Raw genomic sequence first — 8632 nt, 5'->3', positions numbered from 1 at the left:
TAAAACGTGTTTTATTCGTGTGTAAAACATGTTTTATTCGTGTGTAAACCATGTTTTAGACATTACCACTACCAGCCTTAGACACTGCTATAAGTATTGACCTGGGAGTTTACTTCACCTGTTGAAGTAGATCTTACTAAATGTAAAGTAACAACAGAACTACTCAGGGTAATCTAGTCGGCTATTTCTTCAACTGCCACTGCTAGAAAAGACAATTAACAAGTACATTAAGTTGTGTAAGTAACTTTATAAGATTGTTACTTGCTTAGCTAAATTAAATTTATGGATAGAGTTCCTCAGGCCATTATGTGTCTCTATAAACCTTTTTTTCTGGGACTCACAGGATGGGTATGGGGGTCCACTATTGCCCACAAGATGGGTATGGGATTCACTACTGCCCATAGGATGGGTATGGGGTCCACTACTGCCCACAGGATGGGTATGGGATCCACTACTGCCCATAGGATGGGTATGGGGTCCACTACTGCCCATAGGATGGATATGGGGTCCACTACTGTCCATAGGATGGATATGGGGTCCACTACTGTCCACAGGATGGGTATGGGGTCCACTACAGTCCACAGGATGGGTATAGGGTCCACTACTGTCCACAGGATGGGTATAGGGTCCACTACTGTCCACAGGATGGGTATGGGGTCCACTACTGTCCACAGGATGGGTTTAGGGTCCACTACCACCCACAAGATTGGTATGAGTGCATGATAAAATAAATTTATGTTTTGTTTATCTTCTTTTAACAAGAAACTAACGACCAAATCACACATCAGAAAACGAAGGAACGACGACGTTTCGATCAGTCCTTGTCCCTTATCACGTCGTGGAATAGGAACGGAGTGGAAGAGACAAAAATATAAGGCAAGAAAGGGAGATGAAAGGTAAGAAAAGACGAAGAAGATAAGAATGAGTCTTATTCTTACCTCCCATCTCACTTTCTAGTTTATTTCTCTCTTTCCACTCTCTCTTTCGATCGCAGGAGTTGATAGTGGTTCAGGTCTGAGCGAAACATCGTCGCTTCTCCTTCTTCTGATGTGTAGTTTGGTCATTACATCTTCAGCCTCGTTATTGTGACTAATAGTTTGTTTAATATGGTTTTACTTGCCAAATAAATATAATTCTGACCTCTTTCAAGATATATATATATATATATATATATATATATATATATATATATATATATATATATATATATATATATATATATATATATATATATATATATATATATATATATATGACAATGTCAGACCACGGAGGAAAATGAAACAGGAATTTCCTTAAGTACTTTCGTATATTAAATACATCTTCAGAAGGAATCCTTCTGAAGATGTATTTAATATACGAAAGTACTTAAGGAAATTCCTTTTTCATTTTCCTCCGTGGTCTGACATTGTCACATTCTTAATCACGTGTTTATTTTCGTGATATACACACACACACACACACATATATATATATATATATATATATATATATATATATATATATATATATATATATATATATATATATATATATATATATATATATATATATATATATGTATATATATATATATATATATATATATATATATATATATATATATATATATATATATATATATATATATATATATATATATATTCTGACTTGCATAGCCACACATTTCGCCCACATATCACTAGATAATGACAGCTAGGTCTTCGATCAAGTGTTTTTTCTCACTTCTCTTTGTGTTCGTTCTCTTCTCCTCCTCTCGTTCTCTCCTGCACGTTCCTAATTGCCTCGTTTATTGTCTTCTACTCTTACGTTCTTCAGGTATTCACCGTCTTTGTGGCAGCTCTAAGTTTGTTAATTATTAGCGGCTTAATTCTCAACGCTCGTCTGAGTTCCACAATTCTGGACCAGAATTTATATAATTAATAATGATGGTAATTAAGAATTGTCTGTAAATATATTAAAGATAATACTATTTAATTTTTTTATTGAACTAATAATATTAATACAAATCAAAATACATATAAATTATTAAACAAAATAACAAATTATAAAAATGGAAATATTATTTACCTGTAGCAATATTTTTCAGTTAAATTCCCACAATGTCTCTGATAACTACACAAGAAAATTAAAAGCATTCTTTGGTGTTTACAAAGTTGGAATTTAAAAAGTGACGGTTAAAAAAACTGATATTAAAACTGTTAATATTGGTATAAATACAATTATTAAAATATCAGTATTAAATATTGGAGTTATTATGATAAAGAACGAAATACTGATTATGGTGCTCACTGTGGACAAAAAAATTAAAAATAATATTAATAAAATTTATAATTAAAAAAATAATATAATAATATTACTTAATAAATTAATTAAATTAATACTAATAAAATTAGCATTAATATAATACTTTCAAAATCAAAATATGATACATTCCCCAACTTCTTTTCAGAACCAAAATGAATTCGACTTACCCCCCCTCCCATCCCACCCCCCCCCCCCCCCCCCCCGAGCCCCGAGGCAATTCCAAAGTGGTTCTCTTAAGTTGAAAAGCTAAAACCCCACAAATTTCAAGGAGAAGAGATGACTAAAGCCGATGGAGTTCAAACGCCTTGTGCAAAGCAACAGCAAACAAGCTTAAAGCTTTGGACAATTACCTGGTCCCGCGGGGCACCTTCTCCGTGCACGGATTTTGAAAAGGTCTTACAGCTTATTGATTGAAATGGAATCAATAGAAAAAATGTAAATTGAAAGAAGATAGAAAGAGAAGGGGGGGGGGAGATTCAGTGGTAAAAAGAGATGAAAAGGGATGGTGAGGAATTGGATGGTTTACTAGGAAGAAAGGAAGGAGAGAGAGAGGGGGAAGAGGGATAGGAGAAAAGAGAGAGAGGGAAAGGGGTGATAGGGAGGGAGAGGAAGTAGACTGAGAGACATCGCGTGGGGTTAAAGTGGAAGAGTCTTAAAATGCTTGAACTTGAAGAAAGATTATGCTAGATCATACTTGCATATGAATAAGTTATCGAGCTTCACGTGGGTCAATGACACACACACACACACACACACACACACACACATACACACACACACACATACACACACACACACACACACACACACACACACACACACACACACACACACACACACACACACACACACACACACACACACACACACACACACACTTAAAAGTAATCATTAATGAAGTAGTCTAAAAAATACTAAGCAAGTACCAGACGTCCAGAGACCATTGTGCTCCCTTCTTGTGAAATGACTTCAACAGGAAGACTGAAAGGCTGAGACAATCCCCCTAATAGCAATCATTTAAAACTATGACGATAAGGATTGTATAGAAAATCGCAATTAAAATTACTAGGTGTGCAAATTTGCAACAGGAATACAAATGCAAATTAAAATGTTTGCTGCAATTTGCGAGATTTTAGCCTCGTTGACCTGAAATGTGTTGATGGAGATGTGTCTGGTTCTGAACTATCGGGAATTGTGATTAAGGCCTTAACTACCTACGCGCGAATTGCTGTGAAGATTGAAGAGCTGGAAATGTCAGTGACCTTCATGCGTGACCTTGACTAATCAGTTATCGACACAGCCCATACATGTGTTGTAATCATGAACGTTGCAATGGAATCCAAACTTACAACAATGAAACATTAACCAATCGGAACATATCTCTCACTATCGAAACATTCAATTGGGAAATAGGACTGAAATACTTTCTAAAAGGAAATCCTCGGTGATAATGCTTTCTAAAAGGAGATCATCGGCGATAATACTTTCTAAAAGGAAATCATCGGTGATAATGCTTTCTAAATGGAAATCAACGGCAATAATGCTTTCTTAAAGGAAGTCATCGGTGATAATGCTTTCTAACAGAAAATCCTCGGTGATAATGCTTTCTAAAAGGAGATCATCGGCGATAATACTTTCTAAAAGGAGATCATCGGTGATAATACTTTCTAAAAGGAGATCATCGGTGATAATACTTTCTAAAAGGAGATCATCGGCGATAGTACTTTCTAAAAGGAGATCATCGGCGATAATACTTTCTAAAAGGAGATCATCGGCAAAAAATCTCTTATACATGTTTCCACAACACCAGATAAATTCCCACAAAACCCGTCAGTCAACAAATCATTCAAACGCCTCTAAATAACATGAACAATTGAACAAACAGATCAGAACAACCTCGTTACCATTATACAAACACACAAGGGATGGGGGGGTGGGAAACCCTGGAAACACAAACCGAAACTGTCTCTATTTTCCGCTTGTTACAACTTGTAATAAAGTTGTTACATCTTGGCTTAACGTGTTTATGTCGTATTAGAACGTTGTTACAACTTGCTATATTGGTTGTTATAACTGGTTAGGAGGTGTTAAAACTTGTTCGAACGTTGTAGCAACGTCGTAGTTTCGGTGTGTGTTTGGCGGGAAGCGTGTTGATTCCCATATATACACCAGACCGCAGTTCGCGAAGATCAGAACCAATTCCAACTTGGCAGAATGCCATGCTATAAATCCCCTTCAAACTTGGCTGTGCAACATGGATTGCAAAGCCGTGCAAGTGGCAGCAACCAGAGGCGGTAGCAGAACCAACACTTGCCATTTGCAACTTTGGTCAAGAGGGAGGGAGAGAGGGAAGGTAAGGCAGTGGGAGAGAAAGGGAACGGGAGACGAAGATAGGGAGGAAGGAATGGGGTTGATGGGGAGAGATTGAGGGAAGAGGTATAGATGGAAGAGGGGAAGGAATGGCTGGACCAGTCAGGCAAATGTACTTTTAGTATCGGTAGTTTTGACTACATTGTGAAATTGTAGAGGTGGAAACGACAAGAAAGCCCTAGAGGAAATGGATAATTTATGCATGTAACTTTGCACGTACGTGTGTGTGTGTGTGTGTGTGTGTGTGTGTGTGTGTGTGTGTGTGTGTGTATGTGTGTGTGTGTGTGTGTGTGTGTGTGTGTGTGTGTGTGTGTACTCACCTAGTTGTATTCACCTAGTTGTGCTTTGGCTCTTTGGTCCCGCCTCTCAACTGTCAATCAACTGGTGTACAGATTCCTGAGCCTACTGGGTTCTATCATATCTACATTTGAAACTGTGTATGGAGTCAGCCTCCAGCACATCACTGCCTAGTGCATTCCATTTACTAACTACTCTGACACTGAACAATTCTTTCTAATGTCTTTGTGGCTCATTTGGGTACTTAGTTTCCACCTATGTCCCCTTGTTCGTGTTTGTGTGTATGTGTGTGTGTATGTGTATGTATGTGAAAGTGTGTGTGTGTTAATTTCATATTAACACTGTGAAGTAATATTTATTTCCATTAAAAATTGACATTTAATATTAATAATATGAAGGCTGTATAAAGCAGCTAAATAAGAATACTATGTTTATAATAATTTAAAATGTATTTAAGTATTTATATATATACCAATATATAATGATATTTTGGGACATATATCACTGTAAAGTTATGGAAATAAAGTTGAATTTACATTTTGAATATCAAATTTTGTATATAAATTATAAACCCTCCCTTTAACTTATGATCTAAAATACTTATTTTCATCTATTAATTAACAGAATAAAAATAAATCTTTTTAACTCGAATTCCAATTTTTTTTAGAATTGACATTTTTTTTAGACCTAACAAAATTTAATAACAGACAGGCTCTGCTTGTTAATAAAACACTGGGTGCTTTAATAATTAGGCAGTTTTACGAAGTGGAAATTATAATTTTACATCATAACTCTGCAGGTATTGACAATTTTTTTAAATTATTATTATTAGTAATTATTTTTGCAATAATAACTTGGTGATTACACAAATAATTAGCTTTTGTGTTAAAATATTATTAATATATGATCATTCACAAGTAAAACTATTATTAGTATTATTTATATAGGTTATATTATATATGACATGATGTATATATTATTTAAATTATACTGATAATTATATAATTATATTGATAATTATATAATTATATTGATAATTATATAATTATATTGATAATTATATAATTATTTTGATATTTATATAATTATATTGATAATTATCTAATTATTTTGATAATTATATAATTATATTGATAATTATCTTATCACTCACTTTACGTTTTCTAGTTTCTTTCCTAACTGTTTTCTGTTCTCTCTCACGGAAGTGTAAATATATATATATACAAAAAAGTCCCAATAACGTGTGATGTTTATATGAAAATAATGAGGCAATACATTGGGATCGAACTGGCGTCCCTGGAATACAACATCCCAGCATTTGTTTTTTAGATGGAAACGAAATTTCCATCCACAGAGAAATTAAAAAAAAGGGGGATTATTGGTTTTAAAGCACGAATTTTGCTATTATTTTCCTCTCATTGTATAATTATCGCAATTTAATGATTTATTCATCTCGTTATATTCCGTTATTCACCGTGTTAAATTGCATTATTCATCCAGGTATCTTCTTCGTATGATTCATCTTGACTCTCAAGGCGTAGGAGACGAGCGACTTAACTCTTGGTTTAACATACAATGCTTGGAAGAAAAACAGATTATAATCATAAAAGAATGTCAGAAACAGGATAATTAAAATTTAGAAAAAACGTAACAAAAATAAATATGTAAGAATCAGAAGAGAGACATGGGTACAAAACGACGTAGCTACTGCAACTCAGGAGTAACCGAAGTTAGTGCATAGCAGAAAGATGCGAGTGCATGATGAAATAGTTTGACTGAACAAGTGATGATGAGGAGGTCTTTCAGGAAATTATCAAATTAAACCTTAAGTTCCTCTCAGATAGAGAGGACTCCGTTTAAAGAGAACTTGTGCAAGATATAAGATAGTATCTATACTATAAGAGTGTCTGTGTTTGTTCAAAGTCAAACGCTCGGGGCTAGCCTCACCCAACTTTTCAGAGGGAATAGTCTGAGGTGTGGAACGAACATAGGCTGACGTAACAGATAAGCAGATAAAGATGTAAGGAGTGTTGTAAGAAACCAGCATAGTAACTGAATGGGCACTATACCAGGCAGCCCACTGAGGCTAAAAGAACACACGATACCCTTGAATGCAGCTCAGTAATGCAGAGAATCACCAAGGTGAATGAAGTCTCAATTTATAATTCCGTTTCACGTGGCTTTTTTTTATCAAATCTAAGAGAGCACTTGCTGCTTATGAAGGGGTAAGGAAGTGATGTAAGGTTGGGTATGAAAGCTGGTGTATCTGGTACATCGTAATCATTATTCCCATAGTCGTTTAGAAAGCGGTAATACAGTACTGAAATTTTCTGTACCAAGTTCGATGCTCTGGTTTGATGGCTGCAAAGTCTGTGTTCACTTTTTCTAATGTTGTTTCCTTTATTTTAATGATTTTTGGCCGTTCATGAGGCGTTGTTCCTGGTCTTTGTGAGCTACGTAAGACTTATTGCTAGTATCGATATGATTCCTATATACTTGTGTATATAGGAACTATATACAGTTATGCATATAAATCCTCGATTCTTATTTTTTTTCTTGTGAATACTTTACAAGTTTTTACTTATACTTCTAAAGCTTCTAAAGTTTTGTGGTAGTTCTGCTTCGACAAGTGAGGTATTGGTACCTCTTCGACAAGAGGTCCTGTTGGTATTTTGTGTACGACTCTTATTCTGGTGTTGTTACAGAAATAAATGATGACTTCTACAGTCCATCATGACGATTTCTTAATAATAAAATTAATAACTGAGCTAGAGGATAAAGAGGCACTAGAGGCCAAACCACACCAAGGGATACACAGGGGGAAATACATTAACATCAAAACATCAGCGGCATACATGAAGCCTCGATGGATTAACTCTAGAGTCGTTCACGTATAATTAGGTAGAAATTATGCCAAATTAGCTTATTTAATCGTGAGCAAGAGCTGTATTTGGTATTAAACGAGGTGACCAGTAGCTCAAAGGCGGGGCACAAGAGCTAAGGTTGACTCTATAAACACACATTAGTGATTAAAGAAGAACCAAGAAAGGAATGTTTCTAAGGTCAATGTTTGTACTTGGAGTGATGTTTATGTGATGTGAGTTCCATGTCGCATGTGTGTGTGTGTGTGTGTGTGTGTGTGTGTGTGTGTGTGTGTGTGTGTGTGTGTGTGTGTGTTTACTAGTTGTGTTTACTAGTTGTGTTTTTGCGGGGGTTGAGCTTTGCTCTTTCGGCCCGCCTCTCAACTGTCAATCAACTGTTTACTAACTAACTACTAACTTACTAACTATTTTTTTTTCCCACACCACACACACACCCCCCCCCCCCAGGAAGCAGCCCATGACAGCTGACTAACTCCCAGGTACCTATTTACTGCTAGGTAACAGGGGCACTTAGGGTGAAAGAAACTTTGCCCATTTGTTTCTGCCTCGTGCGGGAATCGAACCCGCGCCACAGAATTACGAGTCCTGCGCGCTATCCACCAGGCTACGAGGCCCCCCCTGTGTGTGTGTGTGTGTGTGTGTGTGTGTGTGTGTGTGTGTGTGTGTGTGTGTGTGTGTGTGTGTGTGTGTGTGTGTGTGTGTGTGTGTGTGTGTGTACTCACCTAATTGTACTCACCTAATTGTGCTTGCGGGGGTTGAGCTTTGGCTCTTTGATC

The sequence above is a fragment of the Procambarus clarkii genome, chromosome 76, assembly GCF_040958095.1.
Source record: "Procambarus clarkii isolate CNS0578487 chromosome 76, FALCON_Pclarkii_2.0, whole genome shotgun sequence".
Classification (NCBI taxonomy): domain Eukaryota; kingdom Metazoa; phylum Arthropoda; class Malacostraca; order Decapoda; family Cambaridae; genus Procambarus; species Procambarus clarkii.
The sequence above is the reverse complement of the archived record's forward strand: the minus strand, read 5'-3'. Positions refer to the sequence as shown.